Source organism: Bufo bufo, chromosome 3 (assembly GCF_905171765.1).
Source record: "Bufo bufo chromosome 3, aBufBuf1.1, whole genome shotgun sequence".
Lineage (NCBI taxonomy): Eukaryota > Metazoa > Chordata > Amphibia > Anura > Bufonidae > Bufo > Bufo bufo.
In genome coordinates, this window is record NC_053391.1 from 576,345,407 (window position 1) to 576,365,646 (window position 20,240).

Here is a 20,240-nt window from a genome sequence, read left to right on the forward strand (position 1 = left end):
GTAGCAAGCCTTCATCCAGACACAAGGCTCCCAGATCCCAACACAGAGACCTCGCTTCTGATCCCAGCTGCCTATTTAAGGACAGCCAGATGCTGCCAAAACCCGGACCGGCATTTAAAATCCGGTCTGGTATTTGACCTCACCTGGCTGTAAATCAGCCCAGCAGCACATGCTGGGAGGAAAATACAGTACCTGTTTTCCCAGACCAAACCTCTCACTGTGTCACAGTAGCCATTGTATCTTATCTCTATATAATATACAGCATTGCACCTGATGTGTATATTGCACTGTATTACACTCTGTCAGTCATATGAATATACAATGCAGGCTATATATTGTTTATAATCTATGCATTTGCATTATATAATATGTGTATATAATTTGAAAAGTTGCATTACTCGTAGTCATATTTATAAATCTAATACACTTTAAGCTGACAGAATAATTATTAAATGTCAGCCGAGGTTTTGAGAAAGGTTATCAAGTATACATTGAGATTTTTCAGTGCCTTGTTTTTGTCTGAGTTTCTCCCACTGGAATGTGGCTCAGTCAATGGCCCTTCCTCCTCCCCCTCACTTCATGGCATTCCAATCCGCATCCCACATGTTATCCATGCCACATCTTCCTTCCAGCCCAAGAAACCACAGACAGCATGCTGAGAGCTGAGAATCCTCTGGGTCTCCCCATCCCAACCACACACAGTGCCTAGTCTGACTGCTCAGCCTTCAACGTATGCCTAAAAACTGAGCAAAAGAGACAAAAAAAGAGGACAAATCCGAGCACCTTCTGCAGCTCAACAACAACTGGACCCTGAAACTGCAGGAAAAGTTACCGCTTGACTCAGAGACACAAGGAGGAGGCAGATTTCATGGAAATAAGATCACTCCTTCCTTGCTTCAGGGTGGTCCTCCTGTGAGAATGAAATATTTATAATTACAACCAGAGGACAAAACAAGCACAAACTCGGCGGAAAACTCTCTTCTTCTTAAAGGGTTAATAGATCCCCAAAAGAAAAGGATGTTTGGAGCAATCGCAGTGATCAACTAGAACATTATTTCATCTTTTTCTGAAACTTTTTTCATCTGACTCTGGATGTGTCCATTTTTTCAACTCTTGGAAAACGTGGATTTTTAAGGAACATTTGGCTCCATGTAAAGAAGACTTGGAGAGCGAGGAATATTGGAGTCGGATGGTGGCGGCGCGTATTCCGGGGTGATAATTGTCAGGTATGGCCAGAACATGGAGGCTTATCATTTCCTATAGATTTCCAAATATAACAAGAGCAGAGGTTCAGGGGAACAGTTTTATCTTCTCTCTGCTCGAAATGTCAATATTGGGGCACGATGAAAAGTTCTGCATTGGTAGAGCTGTCACTGTGAGCGCCTGGACACATGGAGGTGCCTGTTCTACTGGGGTTCAAGTAGCAAAGTAAAGTATTTGCATACAGATGTAGCAGAGCTGAATTTAGCACATAATTGTTTCTTATGTGTGACATGATTGCGACCCAGAGTTAGTTAAAATAATGCAGTCCTATGGCAAACCATACAGTGATCAACCATCGTTATGTCATGGTACATTGTGTGACAAACTCAGTTCCGCTACATCGGTGCTTATTACTATTTACATTGCAACACAAATATAATATATTATGAAGTAGCCTGTGACTAACTATCTTCATAATTTGTCTATCTCAAATCTCCATTTATCTACTATCTATGTAATTATATCTATTTATCTAATCTATCTACCTACCTCATATCTATTTATCTATCTCATATCTATCTATCTATCTATCTATCTATCTATCTATCTATCTATCTATCTATTTATCTATCTCATATCTATCTATCTATCTATCTACTATCCATCTATGTAATTATATCTATTTATCTAATCTATCCATCTCATATACCGTATATTATCCACCTCATATCTATTATCTATCTATCAATCATGTATTTATCTACCGGTATCTATCTATCTATCTATCTATCTATCTATCTATCTATCTATCTATCTATCTACCTCATATCTATTTATCTATCTATCAATCATGTATTTATCTATCTATATATCTACCTCATATACCGTATATTATCTACCTCATATCTATCTATCAATCATCTATCTATCTATTTATCTATTTATCTATCTATCTATCTTATCTATCTATTACCGTATACAGTAAGTTGCCTGTGCCTCATTTTACAGTTAGCGTCCCGTTCTTTGATGCAGTGACTGGTTGCCTTGTGAGGACGCAGTAAATTTTGGATTGCCAGTGGCAGCGTTGGCTAGTAAAACGTCACCTGTTGCCTTCCAGGGGGGTCTGCGATGTGCAATTACAGGCCTAATGATATAATTCTGCAGCCTCCTTAGCGGTGCTGTCAGAATCTATAATCGTCGTATCCAATAGCATCTGCAGTTCTTTCACTTTCACGTTTTGGGACGTGCGTGTACTCAGATGTTCCCCACTCGATGGTGAAGTACGCCTACTTCTTAGGTGCTGTTCACATCACATTTTTGCTCTACGTTTAACATAAACGTTGAGGAAAAAGCAAGGATGCAAAAGTGTAGTACGCTCTGCTTTCCCATCGATGCAGGATCCAGCAAAAAAAAACTGTGCATTTTCTTTTTACAATGGAACCTCATGGCGATGGACGCCACTGTATGGAGATAACGTCTATGTCATGTCTGCACGTTAAACGTTGGATAAAAAGACGTGATGTGCCTTACGTGTACATTGTGGCAAGGAGCCTTATTATACGTTACTATACAGAGGCTGTTGTCATAGCGATATATAAACACCATGTAGCAGAGCTGAACAAAGCTCAATATGATATTATATCTAGTTATTTGTCATATTCCACAGGACCGCAGGTAAGCCTATCCAGTAATCTCAGCCAAGTAAGGGGTTCCATGACACATTCAGCTCTGCTACATCTGTGTGTATATTAGCTTGCCATCAGTCATCAATCTGATTCGTTTTTGTCCTAAATCCTGTTTTATTTTTTTTTCGACGTACTTTGAGCATTTGTCTAAGCAAAGTTTCTTGTCACCGTGTTCTCGTAATCCCCAACTTATTTGAAGTTGAAAAGCCCGGCATTAAGAGGGTTCTTGACTGGTAAACAATGAACAGCGTGCTTTCCCTCCAAAGTGCGTCACCAGCATGATAAATGTCGGAGGCCGAGTAGGACCACTTGGCCAACCTCTTCACCACTTATACCATTCAGATTTGGTAATACTAATGCCTTTTTGGATGTCCAGTGTTCTTTCTGGCTGGCATTGCCTGTTGTAACAATGGCCCTAAGGGGCCACATTGTGGGGCGAGTGAAGAGGCCCCACATTTGTAACACCCATGTAGATGAGTTGTTCTGTTCTTATGAAGGTTCTTACAACAATTCACTCTTCACTTAAGAGACTGACGTTGATCAAGAGCTCCTTAAGCCTGACCTATGACAGACTAATGAAAGCAGCATATTTTTATATTGCTGAAGGAGAGGCTCTCGATAAAATGACTTAGAAATAAATGCCCGTACTCCGCCATACGTTACACTCAAAGATAATGGAGGAAATAGTGGGGGGGGGGGAACAAAAACTCAGGGGTACTGACTGATCGCTAAACTGAAGAAGAAATAATTATTAGATAAAAAGATAAAACGAGGGAACAGGGTAACGCGTTTCAAGAGGGTTCTCCCCTCTTCATCCGACTCAATATAGGCACGATTCTTGGTTTCAGATATACCCAAAATTATTTTTCTCCCTGTTCTACAATATTTATGTTGTCACGCAATTAAAATAATGCGGCATTAAAGTGTCACTTTTATCATTGTGGCAAATGGTTTTAGATTAGACTGTAATCTGGCACTTTGCAGGTATTTATTATTCTGTATCGATACAGATAATATAAATTTACTGGGAGTCCTATGTAAAACAGGCAAAAATGCGCCAATAAGTTGAGTCTGCTGTATCCGTGTGTCTTTTCTGTTAGCATACGAGGGTATAGGATATCGTTCTGTCACTGACTAACTATCTTTATGGCTGGGTTTATACAGCAAATAAATGAGGGCGATAGTTTCTAAAAACAACAGGATAATTTGACCCCGACATCAGCAGCTTTTTTTTTTGTTTCAGTCTGCTCATCGCTGTGATTGCCTTTTTTAGGATTATTTGCTTTGCTTACTGTTTAGCCCCTGCTGCTCCACTGCTTCCCTGTGTTTGCAGTTCATAAATGGGAATAAACAAGGCGTGCGCCAGATAAACACGTTGGATCCATTAGTATGAGCTGATTTATTAACGGCTGTGTTGTAGAAGTTCTATACGTCACATACAAAAGTATGGATTTATGTGCCACATGAGTTACCGCATCCGTTGTGTCATAATCAGAGGGACATATAATGTAGGTTGACTCTTGTTCTTGCCACAAGGAAAGTTCTTACTGTATAGAATCAGTAATGTAAAGCTGGTCCAATATCTAAGTATAGGAGATGCAGCGGCAGCAGTCACGCCAGGCCCAAATGCCTGACTGCCCCCATAGGAGCATACCCGGGATGCATTATAGCGGGAAGCCCTGCTGTCAATTTTGTACTAGGGACCAGGAGCTTGGGGATAACCCCCTGGGACTATGCACCATGTTTAGTGATGATGGAACGTGTTTACCTCTAGGCAGGCTCCTGCTGATATAATGCTATTAGTCATTTTTAAGGTACAAGAACATTTCATATAATGACTTGGCTGAATAATCGCTTTGTATCGTTCAAATGGAAGCCAAACCCTACACAATGCATTGATTGTATTTGATTATTAAAAAATAACTGCTTTTTTTTCGAATGCACGCGAGATGAGAACTGGAATTCCACAGATCATAAAAGTATTTCCTGCTATTTTTATATTAAACACATGTAGAAATTAATAATCGTTCTTTCGATTGGCCGTCGGTTTCCATTGGCTGTTAATACCCCGAATAATTGTAGATTTTATGGCGCTTAGGAGAAGCCCAGTCTACTTTATAAACTCGCAGTACTACTTCATCTTATGTATGTAACCTATTTTTTATTTTTGTTGTTGGTTTGTTTTTTGTTTGCTTTTTTTTTGTTACACATTTTTGGGATTTCATGCATTTATCGGACATTATCTTCTGTGGACGTAGGCCTAGTTCGAAGCTCCTGGGTCCCAATGCAAAATGTGTAACTAGCATCATTTCTAGTACTGGCTCCAGGTGTAACCGCAGTCCATGCAACCACCTGTAGTGGTTGCATGGACTATTACATCCATATGCCATAATGGAAAAACCCAGTCAAGGGCAAAAATTGTTGTACAGTATATAAGAGGCTTTTGAATATATGTGGGATGTATTTTAATTTTCTGTATGATCAGTGCTTTAAATAATAATATCAGAGGACCCCAATGTGAAATACTAAAGATCAATACTGCAAATACAGAAGTGGCGCAGGTACACGTTTGGCTAATCATTCCCATTACTGTTTGAATATAATAATAATAATAATCTATATTTATATACATATGCCGCCGTGCGTTACAATCAGTGGGTTCATGTAAAAACGGAGTCATAAATGACATAGCAACCAACAAGTCAACGATTAAAACAAAAGGAGTGAGGGCCCTGCTCGCAAGAGCTTACAATCTATGAATATAAAATGAATATAACTTGATCAATATACAGTATCTCACAAAAGCGAATGCAGTCCTCACATTTATGTAAATGTTTTGTTCTATCTTTTCCTGGGACCACACTGAAGATCTGACACTTTGACACAATGCTAAGTAGTCAGTGTACAGCTTGTATAACGGTGTATATTTAGTGTGTCCTCAAAATAACTCAACACACCGCCATTACTGTCTAAACCGCTGGCAACAAAAGTGAGCACACCCCTAAGTGTGTAGACATTAATGGCATTAATCAGATCTTCAGTGTTGTCCCAGGAAAAAATATAATAAAATATTTACAAAAATGTGAGGGGTGCAACAAATAATAACTATCTGATAATAACTAAAATATAATTAAAAATTGTGTTCAAAGGCACACCACCATCCCCATCGAGTGCAGGAGATGGGTCAGTAATGTAGTAAGAAGGTTCCGCACTCCGAAATTAGTTCCCAGTACAATAACACACATAGTTTATTAAGGTGATTCCTAGTTCAGCATTTGCTGGAAATCGCCTTAATAAACAATGTGTGTTTACTGCAACTAATTTTGGAGTGCAGAGTCTTCTTAACTACAATATAACTAGAGCATAATCCTGTGCACTAGATGATTCCCCCCTTACACAGATGGTTCTTAGCGCACACGTGCAACAAGCAGATCTTGCCGTGCGCCTCATATAGTTAAAACCGCGACAAGTGGCCAACTTTCTCATCAAAATTCAGGTGGATTTAGGCTAATACATCTACAACTACAAAAATAGTTAATAAAAAGAGTAAATATTGACAGGTCCTTAGACAATACTGTTTGTTCTGTCAACAGTTGTGAGACTCATGTTTGTAAGACACTTATGGCGTGCTGTATGCAAACACGATGAGAGGAAGTAGTGGCTAAAGGCATTGATCTTAACCAGGGAGCTGACAATTCATTTTACAGTCTATCTAATATTCCTGCAGCTGATTTGCAGGGCAATACAGTGGTCCCTCAAGATACAATATTAATTGGTTCCAGGACGACCAATGTATGTTGAAACCATTGTAAGTTGAGTTTTCGGTTCCAAAGCCCCAAAATGTTATCCAAGATAAGAGAAAATGAAGATTTAAGAAAAATAAGCAGATAACTAGGACAGATAAAACAGTCAGGAATAGCTGCTAACTAGCAACTAATTCAGCTATTTTACCAGAGAAGGGGCCTTGATTGGTTGGATCTGAGTCTGAGACATAGCATATTGAGTCTGGTTTCAACTTACGATGGGTCGGAAAACACTGTTGTATGTTGAAAATATTGTATCCTGAGGGCATTGTATCTTGAGGGATTACTGTATAGAGTTAAACTTTTTTTTTTGCAGCATTGCAGGAAATATGTCCAAATTCCAAACATAACCAAACATAGGCGGCTGTCTCAGGGCGACTTTTAGAAGTAAAATGGCAGCAGCAATAAAGGAGTACGTCTGGTGGCCTTGTGGTTAGACCAGTTGCCTGTGAAGTGGGAGATTCTCAGTTGCGTTACACCGCAGCCAATGCTGTTTCATATTTTTAAACCCTGTCTGGCCTTACAAACATACCCAGAGCATTTTTTAGATTTACATCTTCCCTCTACTAGTGATAAATGTTTTTTTATATATATATATATATAAAACACATATGTACTAAGTAGCTATAAAGTAAGCGCAGTAAGAAGTTGTTCACATTTATTATAATCATCAGCGTGTTAGTAAAATGACAGTTACAATATTCCATCCAGTGGACTCCTCTCCGGCTTTTCACGTCAAATATGAAACACCATAGTCAATGTGTCACATTTCAAGTATTATTAAATTATTATATAATACAGCAATCTAGGCAAGGGCAAAGAAAGGTTATATAAAGAACAGTTTTGAAGAGTTATTTGAAGAATGTCTCCCCATCTCGACTTTCTCTCCTGACAGACATCTAGTTAATACGTGTTACATAAAGGTTTTAATTATTGGATGGCTTGTAGTCCCTTTTACATTTAGTTGTGGTCAATTTTAGAACCATGAAAAAGGACATTTACGTTTCTCTGGTTTTGTTTTGTTTTTTAATCTATATAGGTGTTGCAAAGAGAGACAAATGGACAGTTGCTACAATCAGGAAGCACACGAACAGAAGGCTATGATACCAATGTTTTGTTTTTTTTGTCCCAATATCTACAGTATTCTGCATTGGGTCTTAATTGTGTGTCTATGATTATTATAATAATAATAATAATAATAATAATAATAATAATAATAAAATGTATTCATATAGCGCCACAATATTCTGCAGCGCTTTACAAGTTCATAGGGTTCATATACAAAACAAAAATAACTGGATAATATGCAACTGAAACACTAGGAGTCAGGGCCCTGCTCGCAAGAGCTTACAATCTATGAGGAATTGGGGGTGACACATAAGGTAGTTGATTGTGATAAGTAGGATTTGAGCCATTATTGAACATGTGATTCATATCCATCTCCATGGTAACAGACTACAAACAAACCCTGTGTAGTCTGAACCTGCAGTCATATTTCCTTCCAATTGTACCCTACTTTTACTAACAGACATTTAGTAGCTTTGTAAGAAGTAGGGGGCAGATGAAAGCCTGCAGACTACACGGCATAAGAATATACAGAATTTGTCTGCAGTGTCTTATCATAGAGACCTAAAGATCTGCATAGGAGCTGTAGAAAAAAATGGTAGGAAATGTTGTTATTAAATGGGTTTTCCGAGATATTTTAGCTGATGACCTATTTATTTATTTTACACGCTTATATAGCACTGCTATATTCCGCAGCGCTTTACAGACATTACCATCAAGCTGTCCCAATGGGGCTCACAATCCTTTGGATAGGTCATCAGACCCCCACCGATCAGCAGTTTGAGAAGGCGCTGGCACTCAAAGTAGCGCCATGGCCTTTTCGCAGCTTTGCCTACGCCATGTGACATTAGGCTCATCAATCACGTGGCCTAGGTGCAGCTGAGCCCCATTGAAGTGAATGAGGTTGAGCTACGAGACCAAGCACAGCCGCTATACAATGTACGGTGCTGTGCTTGGTGAGCTGAGTGAAGGTCGTGGTGCTACTGCGAGCGCCGGAGATTTCTCAAACAGCTGATAATCAGGTGACCCAGGTGTCGGACCCCGATCGATCAGATACTGATGACCTATCCAAAGATAGTTCATCAGTTAAGTCTCAGTAACCCCTTTTACACTATAGACAATCTAAATTGCATTATTGGGAACAGTGACTGTTGACAACAACGTACATGCTATAGTGGCCATTATTATTACACTAAGGCAGTCTACAATAGGAGAGACATTAGCGTATAGCATCATTGATGTCATTTTATATTGCCTATGAGGATGTCACATGCAAAATACCGAACGCCTCTAGGTCTGCGTAATGCTATATTTTATAATATGCTAACATGGAGGCTGTACAGAGAAATGGAAGAAATAAAACAGCTAATCCAAATCTAGTCCGGCCCTGCGGTTCGTTCCCGACAGTGTGACCCTTGCACCACAACATAGTTCAACCTATGTTCATTTGGACTGACAACGGAAACATGGAAATAGGAGACGTTGGGGTACGTTTTCGTGGTCTTTGTTATCCTGTCACTTTAATTTTAGAGTGAGGAGTCCATTTATCGACAATTATGCCTCCCTACAACTGTTAAGGGTGTAATGTTTCCCAAACATGGAACCTATTCCCTGCAGGGGAGACTGTTTGTCTGAGACAACGCGACAGAAATATCCATTTAGGCTCATAGAGAGAATATACTGCAGGGGATCAGAAGAAGGGACTTGAAACTGTCTATATATAACCAATGCATTATTTTTTTATTTCTGCATTTTCCTACCATTATTTTCCTTCCTCATTAAACTCATGTTTCAATGCCAACCAAAGTTTATCAACAAAAAAATCGGACCCTAATTTTGGTTGTTCTGCTCCATCAGAGGAGCAGAACAACACATATAACAGAAGTGCCAGATTCGGCACATAACTGACCCAAACAGAGTCAAACAGATCCCATTAACTATAATAGGGTCTGTTTGGGAGTCCACTATATTAGTATAAAAAAAAAACTACATGCAGAAGCAGGAGTTTTCTCTCCACTGTTTTTGACTGAAACTGCGACAGAGGCCCCCGGGATATGAACAAGCCCTAATGAGTGCAATAATTCTTATATAAATCCATCTACCTATACAAAAGAAAAAATATTAGATGCCAGAAGAAACTATTATCAGACGCAGATCCGATATATACTGTATATAAATATATAGAGAGAGAGCGAGAGCAAGAGAACCATGCCTTCAATGAATTTTGCAAAGGAACAAGTCAGAAGGCCCTGCCATGGTAAATCACTGGGAACATTTAGAGAGGATATAGGGTTAGTTTACAAATCTATGGGGTATTTCCATGTGACTTACTCCTGATTCCACACATTTAGGAAGTGTACTGAAAAAAATCAGTAGAAAAAAAGCTAATCTGTACTATCCAGGCACTTGTTGCTCTACACCTGGAACCATTTGTACACCTATTCACATGCAAGGAAAGTCCTGCCCTAGGGGTCTATTGTTTCTCTATGTCCATCAGACACATAACAAAAGGCTACATTAGGAAGCTTGCTGTTGGAAATTAGTGAGTATCCCTCCCATGACATTCCAGCATTAACCCAATTTCTGTATGACTTTATGTAACGCCTCTAGGAGAGGTGTCAAGTAGTTAATTGAGATGAGAAGTCATTGTATTAACTGATGGGAGGTTCTGGAATATTGATTGCCATCATGGATACATGAGACAGGATGGTCTCTGCCGAGGGGAGCAACAGGCATTCCTGAGATGACTAGACTAAGCTGGGAAAGGTTGGGACAAGGTCACTTTTACAGGTTCAGGAAATGACCTACACAGGCAAATTAAGGGATGTCCCAAAAAGCTACTTATAGACCTGTTAAATGTCAGCCCATGCTGTAGTCTCTATGTACGGTGTAGCTGGATTTGACTAGAGTTGATAGGACAGTACTAATAATCTGGTTCATTAGACTAGTTTGAGAGGAGCTTACCAGATATTTAGGTACAATTTTCTACGTACTGAAATATTGGAAAACTCCATAAAACCAGATGCCAACTTCAGATGCAGTGATATGCCAAAAACCCTGACACAGTTGCCTAAAGGTGGGAGTCTCTTCCTTTTTGAAGAACGTCTGGTTTTGCAGATGTGAGGTAGACTTGCTCCTTCTGGAGGACAGTAAATTTGCAACATTTCCCAATGAGCATTGCCTGCAATTAAATCTCAATACATGATTGGATCTCTTCAGTGAGAATCAGTAATTAACTACTTCCTTACCAGGCAATTTTCTGTTTTTCCAGTTTCATTTTTCACTTCCGGCCTTCCCAAAGCCATTATTTTTATTTTAATTTTCCGTTCACATAGCCTTTTTTTGTGGGTCAAGTTGTACTTTCTAATGACACCATTTAAAATTGCACACAATATAGTGGGAAGCTTTCAGTTATCACAATTCGACAAACCGGCTTTGGCATTCAACTGATTGACACAAATCTGGGTTGTCTAACCCTGATTTCAAGTCCTCTTTAATACATCACAGACTCATGTTTTGACATAGAATGGTACTATACTTTCAGTGTTCGGGGGTGTATATAAAGCATAGGGGTCCTATTGCAAAATCTAAAACCTCCCCTTCTGGTGCTGATGAACATCCTCACACGTTCAACTCCAGTATAGAAAAGGTTGTTTCTCTTTTGCCATTATCTCCTGAAGGACAGAAGAGTAAAATAACCCTCTACCTGGTTCCCAACTCAGTAATGTTATTAGGGAAAGCTCCATGTAGGTTCACATAGTCCTCAGGAAAAGGAATCTGGAAAGTGATACAGCTTAAATAGCTAAACAGATTTGAGTTGCAAGCTTTTGAGATGATTTAGTTATGTCCATCGGTGTTGGCATTGTCACGCCATCAATAGGCAAGCATGTTCAAGACATGTGCAACTGTGACTAAGGGGAATTTTTTTTTAATTTGAGTATATCAGTACTAATAAAATGTATAGTAGTAGTCCAGTTGCATAGTACCATTTTATTTTTTATTGTGCTGCATTAGCCTTTGTGGTAAGTTATTCTTACCTACTTTTCAGTCTGTGGAGGCAATGTCCTTATAACTTATCATACAGGGTCACATAATATAACTTGTGTACTCAGCTGTTCTAATTGTCATCATGTATATGGCACTGAAAGCGGAATCTCCCCATACAGTGTCTGGGATCTCTCCATTGGCCTATTATGGTAATCAATTTCATTGTTCTTTAGCCGTTCTTTCTTCCTCCCAGTGAAGTAGTGCATTGTCCTTCATCTCCTTTGTCATCTCTTTTTGTAAATTGCCATTCCAAGTGGAGAGAGGTCAGGTGTCTCTAACCAATTCTGGGGACGGACAAGATACTGGAGCTTAAGTTTTACATAAGTCCAATTTTAAAGGACTATTAAATTCACTGATCCTCAACCATATGCGATCTAGAGCATTAATGCTTAACTTATTCTAAATTGGAAAGTCACAAGGATCCCAAATGAATTGGTTCCAAACAAAAACATATTATGGTATCCCAATTTGTATGGGAGCTACAGATTATGTGGTGATATAGTCAGACATTTTATTACCATATTATTGTATAGTGAGGCTACAAAATCATAGATACAAATATGACGTAAAATTAGCATCAGCGCCATGAAATTTAGCCAATGATCACTATTTTTTTTAGAGATGAAACCATGGCAGAGAAGACCAAATTCCTTGTCTTCTACTTGTGTCCAGGCTCGGACTGGCCCACAGGGGTAAAGGGGAATGCCCCGGTGGGCCCCTGAGCAAGGTGGGCCCCTAGTCTCCCACCCCCTGCACAAGTGGTACATAACACAGTAGGCTTACAGCACTACATATATATTCAATGTACAGCACCTCAACCAGCTTATGTTCATATAAAATACTTGTTAGATTATTTATTATATTTGAATGTATCCATACGGTGGGCCCCCAAAATAAATTTTACTGGTGGGCCCTAGGTACCCCAGTCCGACACTGCTTGTGTCCTTAGATGTACTCTTCATAGCCGAACACTGGTGTGAGAGGTTATTTTAGAGGAAACTTTCACTTCTTCGCCGTGTGAGTGCTGTGTTTGTGTTTGTATTGCAGGCACTAAGAGCTAAGTCCTTCAACAAACACTCAGTACCAACACGGGAAGCAGCTTTCTCTTATGCTCTTTGTTGACCTGCTTTATTATATACTTTTGCAGTAAAGTTATCGCTATTTAAAGGCAAGTGATTAAGTGGCTCTTTGCCGTGGCTCCTCTCTGCTGACCCATGTGTTGAAGAGCTGATCCTAATTATATATACTGTAAACTCCCTCTCATGGCTGCGCTTTCTTTTATTTTAACTTGGATTGTGATGTTTTTACAAGGATAGCACTTGGATCTCTTCTAAATGCTCAACTCAACAGCATGATATCCTTTTCCAACCACAAGCATCTATACCAATGATCCAAATGGACAAACCAATATAGTGATGTTTCTAGAAATGCACAATCAATACAAATGCATCGGCACCATCGTGATTCGGCTAACATTACCAGACTGGTAGTAACAGTAGCATCAATTCCTAGGACATGTACATAGTTTTATTATTATGCTATTTTGTTGCTTTTGACTTCTTTTCACTTTTGACTTCTATTTATTACTGTATTCGTACTTTTACACAGATTTCACTGTATTAGGTGACATATTCTGTAGTTGAACGTTTGAGGTATCATACATTTTTATCGGTTTGCAGGCTTACAGGGTTATGGTTGCTTCATTAAAGGTGTTGTACAGCCTAGATGCCGACAACTCCAATGTTCGTAACATGGGCAATTTAAAAAAAAGCAACTCACTTGTGCTGTTTCTGCACCACTGCCCCCATTCCCCGTTGCTTCCAGTCCCCACAGGCCTGGAAGTGGCTTTGCCCTGTGACCGTTCCGGCCAATCAAAGGCCTCAGCGGTCACATATGCTAGAACTATGCATCACTGCTAGCGCTGTTCTAGGACATATGACCACTTAGGCCAGTGATTTTTTTTTATGTGCCATAGGTTATGACAGTATGGTGTTCTGTTTCTGCTGCATATACAATGGATGTGTGCAAGATTCCTTCAGATGAATTGTATACTCACAGAAATTTCTGAAACAAAGTTGTCATCTGTGACTCTAGTGATGTACTTGGATCCCTTGAGCAGACTTAACACTTATCTGCTGGGTTGTCTTGTTTGTTTATAAATGTTGGCTTTGCCATTTTTAGCTTCAATTACTATATACAGCCTTTAATCTAATGGTTGAATACATGATAGGAGAGAATATTGCTTCTCAGCACACACAAGTCAGTCATTGGCCAACCAGCCATTCTCCTGGAGGTTCATTTGCCTTTCGTCTTGTTTTTATTTGTATATTTTTGGGGTCTGTGGATTGTCTGTAAACAACCAGGAATGGAACCCATTCATCAGATGCGGAGGTTATGACATGTGAGTTTCCACAGCTCATTGAGAAAATGTCGCTCTCAACGTTTAGCCTTTGAACAAGCAGGAAGCAACATGTCCTTTTTTTTTGCAATTATGTAGCAAACATGATTCTGTAAAGTTCATGTCCACTCCTCAAACCATGAGAAAAGCATGCGACAAATGGTAAATAGGCTTTGTAAACCACACATCAAGGAGAGTAACTGATATGTTCCTCAATGTTTCCCAGTTTGTGGGGAAAATATGTAATATTATATATTACATCACTACATATCTTATGCTATAAATATTCATAGCTCATCAATTTTCAATTAGTTTATCTAACAAACCTCAGAGTCATGACTATACAGAACAATATCAGACATAACTTAGTACAGATCCCTACTATGCTCTGACATCACTTCATGCACTACTAAGGTTTGCCAGCCATCTGGTGATAGAAGGTTTTATTCTCCTATTGATTAGGGTTTGTGTTCCTTAGAAGGGCTTAGAAAAGAATCCCTAAGAAAGTCAGAAAAATCCCCTATTAATGTGCTGTAAACACCTAGATAAGTAATTGTATGGCACACCCCATACCACACCAATTCTAGAAGGAAACCTTCTATTATAAACTCTTAAATCCTTGTGTCAACTTATTAGGAAGGCGTGAACAACTGGTGGGATTCTGCCTTTCTCCTGCGACATTGTACAGTAGGCATCTGTTTCCTAACGGAATGGTAATTTGACAGTAACTGATCTCAGACAGATAATATTCATTAAATGTGAGCCCCATATCCACTTTTTAGCTTATGGACTGTTCAGAATGTAATCATTTTAAACCACGGGCAATATAAGACTCCCTTTGCTTGAGGTCTTGCCTAGAAACCAGCATGTGCCATCCAATGGCTGGCAATGGATGTTGCTCCAGTTTCAGTTCTGCACCTTTTTACTTCGGTTGTAAATACTACATAGCCATTGAGTTGATATATAAATTGTCTTGGGGTACTATAGTCACTCCACATTGTACCATGGTGAGACACAAAGCCATAATCTGATTGGCACTAAAGCAAAGGCAAAGAAAGAGTCATGTAAAGGTCTTAGCTCACATTCTTCATGTTTTGCAGTACTTTTGTCTATTTTCTTTTTCTTTCCTAATGATAACATTTTGGATATTCTGCTAGGCTTTCCCTTACCTGGAGAAAAGATTCAGTTTGCTACCCTAGCCCTATATCGAAATATCCTGGCTAATGCAGAGAGGCTTGTTGACTTCCCCAATGTGACCTGGGGCCCTTAAAGCATTCACTAGTCACCCTCCTTCCCAGGTTAAGACCCAAGTACATATAGAAACTTACAAAAGATACCAAATATTTTCTAGATTACTTATCACATGACATGTTATATAACAGAGCACTTCAGTTGTATAGCTGAAAATGACCTTAAAGGGGTTCTCCTAGAATTTGGAAAATTGAAATATTTAAATATTACTTTATTATAAATATATTCGCAAATAACTTTCATTAGTTGTAATGGCTTATTTTGTTTAGGGAGAAATCATTAGCAGAAACAAAATAGCTGCCGTCCTATTAGTACACACAAAACCTGTCCTAATCACACAGCAGGACAAGTTACTTCACAACATTGAGACAGAGGAGGCTGAGACAGCTCTTTTCAACTTGTCAGGGATTATGATCCTGAATACAGATGATGAGAACGTTAGCTGAAACTCTGTAGGGATGGAGTTCATGAGGAGACATGAAGCACAGACAGATCAGACTATAGCTCAGTGTTGTGAAGTAACTTGTCCTGCTGTGTGATCAGGACAGGTTTTGTGAGTACTAATAGGATGGCGTCCATTTTATTTACCCTGATGATTGCTGCCTAGACAAAACGAGCCATTATAACTAATGAAAGGTATTTGGGAATGTATTTATAATAAAGTAATATTTAAGTATTTTCATTTTCTTAGTTCCCGGAGAACCCCTTCAAAGCAACATTAACTTAGCTATATAGGATCTGCAGAACGTCCAAATAGGCCAATGATACGTTTAAAGGGGAACTGTCCCCATAAAAATGCAATGCAATCTGTTGCAACGCATGTTATAGAGCAGGAGGAGCCAGGCAGTGTAAACATCATCACGCCTGGCCCTGTTAATCAAAGTGCAGAGGATGCGCGCATCGCGAGATTTCGGCGCTCCAGCTCTGAGACGTCAGCCAGCAAGGAGGAGATTCGGAGGACGCGGGGCGGTGCTGGGCTCCTTTCCGCTTGACTCATCTCCGGACACAGGACTCATATCAGGTCATTTGCATATTGATCAAAAAGGTTTTTTATTACAATAAAAGAGCAGAGAGCTGTGGGGACTGGGTATTGCAGATGTGCTAGCGGCCATCTAGCAGCCCATGTCCCCAGCTCTATGCACAAAATCTTGGTGACAGGTTCCCTTTAACTAAAAAGGACATGTCAGGACTCAGGAGCGGTGGTCCTTTTTAAGTAGAATCTCAGGGGGGATGGGAGGCTATGACTCAAAAACTTTTAGAGTACAGTACAAGAGAGCCCTGTCCGTTTGAGCCTACAATCTAAAGACAATTATGGGTCTAATTGGCCATTTAATTGGCCATTTAGATGTGGAGCATAAGCATTATATCTGAAGTGTCGTATTTCTGAGATTTTCTTCAGAAGCATTTCATTATCTAATTTGTTTCTTAGCCCAACACTCAAATCAGTTACCTGCAAAGTGTCTGTTGCTAAGGAGCAGCCATTGTGCTGTAAATGTCATGCGGCAAAAAGAGGGCAATTCTTTAATGGCTCGAATTCGGTTAAATCCACTACTGTGCATTTGCTAGTGAACTGGAAAAGCTGATGCTGCGACGCTTTGTTTTAGTTAATTTCAACATTGGTTGACTTGAACTTTTGAGGGGTTTACTTAGAGGAGGGTGAGTAATGTTAAAAGCTGCTACTTGGCTGAACTTCTTCTGCTATCAAAGTCTGTTAGCTATGGGAATAACATGAGGATCAAAATCCACTCTAATACGTGTAATCTCCCAAAAATGCACACATAGACACATGCTCCGTTATCATAGAGTACACGCACCAGCATAACGTAGATGCAGGAAAATGCACACACGCATAACCTGCTCTGCTTTCATACGCCTTTTTGTTTTCTTCTTCTCCTTCTTGGACCACCCTGAATACTCACTGGCTCTGTGCCCCTTTACTCTACAGGATCAAATTCCTTACAGACTCCCTGAACCATACACAATCTGCTTTCAGGCAGCTGTCTATACTGCAGAGATTAGTAGCTCAGGAGCGCTCTGAGGAGGGCACACAGAAAAAAAGGGAGGGAGGGGGTACCTTCCACACTTCCAGGAAAGTTCATAAGGTAGTCTCTGGTTTGACAGGGAAAGGGATAGTAAATTAGAACCATCAGAAAAGTATGCATTGTCATTAATACCGATGGGCGCTCAGGAGGTACCAATTAAGTGCTGCTGATAAATACAATAAGTATGTGCTGAAAATACCATCTTGAGTAGGACAGTTTAGTCTACAAAGGCACAATAGTTTGCTCTTTAGGTCTCCAAATGCTTTACAAAAAAACTGATCACAGTTGCACCAAGGCCCTGGTGGCTGAGAGAACTATCTGCCACATAAGAAGACGCTAGTATTGTAAGTGGCACATGACTGATGGGGGAGCTCTTAGAGATCTTCTGAGGGCACTACTGTATTTTTGGAAGATCTAAACCACTCCTTAATAAAGTCCAGTTATGCTTCTGAAAGCGCTATTTTAGAAAGATCATATCACCCGGTAATACATTTTGCAGACACCTGGATGAAAATGCCAATGGTCAAGACATAGAACAGGCATGCTCAACCTGCGGCCCTCCAGCTGTTGTAAAACTACAACTCCCACAATGCCCTACTGTAGGCTGATAGCTGTAGGCTGTTCAGGCATGCTGGGAGTTGTAGTTTTGCAACAGCTGGAGGGCCGAAGGTTGAGCATGCCTGACATAGAACATTTTTGGTGTACTGATGATCATTTTCATCAGAACATGAATATTTCTGTAGCACATCATGTGTCTTCTTCCCCAGGCATTTAGACTTCAGATTTACAGATATTAATAAATGTATTATATTTGATCCAAAGGGAGAGGACAATATTATAATAAAATTGGAAGTCTAGACTGAATAAGGGTGGGCTGAAGTCAGGTCATGGAAAGCGTAAAATGTTATTTCTAGGACACCTAGGGGTTAAACCAATCAGACTGACCCCAGGGGGTTGCTTAAAAAAAAGAAAAAAGACAGAGGTCATGACTGGAAGTTGTTCATAGGAAAAGAAGGGGGGATTTAACTGAATAGGTTGTCCAAGTTATTCACAGACATGTATCAGGTCTGCTCAAGACAACATACACAATGATCTGCTAGGAAATGTCTAAAGGTACCTTTACACAAGGCGATCATCATTAAATCGAGCAAATCTGCAACAATCGGTAGATTTTCCGCTGTTTCGATCGTTTGTGTGGGCACAAAAATCATCGTTGGACATTAACGATTTCATTCATGTAAACATGAGTCATTCACTGCACCCACTATTACAATTACATTTGTGTAAGGGCTCATGCATACGAACGTATATTCTTTCTGTGTCCGTTCCGTTTTTTTTTTTTTTGCGGACCATATACGGAACCATTCATTTCAATGGGTCCGCAAAAAAACGGAAGTTACTCTGTGTGCATTCCGTTTCCGCATGTCCGTATTTCCGTTCCGCTAAAAAATAGAACATGTCCTATTATTGTCCACATTACAAACAAAGATAGTACTGTTCTATCAGGGGCCAGCTGTTCCATTCCGCAAAATACGGAATGCACGCGGACGTCATCCGTATTTTTTGTGGAGCGCAAAATACATACGGTCCTGTGCATGAGCCCTAAATGCAACAGTCTGCTTTGCAAAGATGGAATATGCAATTGAAATTAAAATTTGGTGAACGATAATCGGCGCGTATAAAGGGTCATTTTTTAAACGTTCACTTTACCAAGAAACAACCCATTCGTCACTCAATCGTAACAATGTAAAGGTACCTTTAGGGACCATAGACTAATCAGGTAATAGACTATTAAATTCCTACAATAGCTGAACTTTTTGCTCCAACACCTTGGATTTTACAAAATTATCTTCACATACTTAGGTACTTCTTAGTGAACTACTACCAAAAAGCTCCTGCAATACTTTGTAATGTAAAAATGTACATTACAGTCTTTCAGAACAATATAGTTTTATAATTCTTGTCGAAAGTGCAGATTTTGGTCATGCTCTACCGATAACAAGCCTACAGTTACACTACAGCACAGTAGCTCTTAGTCATGTTGTCTGTATAATACCCCTAAGCTCTTCTCTCCAACTTCATAAAACCAGTCTTCATAAAATCACAATATTCCAGATTTTTAGGTGATTCTGGAGAACGGTAAGTGGCAGACTTAGGTGTATTGCATTTATACCAATTAGAAATGCAATTTGAAAGGTAGGAAAGTGTCCAATAAAAATATAAAATTCTGAATCCTTCTCAAGAACAGAGATGAGCGGCAGGGGCAATATTCAAATTCACGATATTTCGCTAATATTTGGGCGAATATTAATCATATATTCGCGATTTCGAGAATTCGCGATCTCCAGTCATTGTTTTCTTGATTGTGGAAATCGCAATAAAAATTCGCGATACGAAAATTTGCAGTCAACACTACTTCTAAAGTAGTGGATATTACAGCCTTCTCATTGGCCCACAAGGAAGAAGCAGTGAGGGATTATGGGTACTGATGAAAAATAATCTAGAATATTCACGATTACGAAGATATAGCACTATAATTTAGATATTTGCGAATTCTCGAAATGGCAAAATTCCAGATAAAAATTCGCGATTAGAATATTCATGATCAACACTACTCAAGAAACCAAAGTAGACAGTTCTGAAGGCAAATGGGACTGAGCACAGTCATAAATATTCTATCTATCTATCTATCTATCTATCTGTCTGTCTATCTACCTATCATGCATTCGGAAGTTATGTTGAGGCC

At 39.5% G+C, this 20,240-nt stretch overlaps 1 protein-coding gene across 5 annotated transcripts in view; it reads left to right on the top strand.

Moving 5' to 3' along the window:
• The first annotated feature begins 653 nt into the window (after positions 1-653).
• Positions 654-20,240, top strand: part of GLI1 (GLI family zinc finger 1) — a 135,045-nt gene continuing 115,458 nt past the window's right edge. For all 5 annotated transcript variants that reach the window (XM_040425729.1, XM_040425727.1, XM_040425728.1 and 2 more), the window contains exon 1: positions 654-1,226. The gene's annotated coding sequence lies outside the window, so the exon portion shown is untranslated. The remainder of the gene's footprint in view (positions 1,227-20,240) is intronic.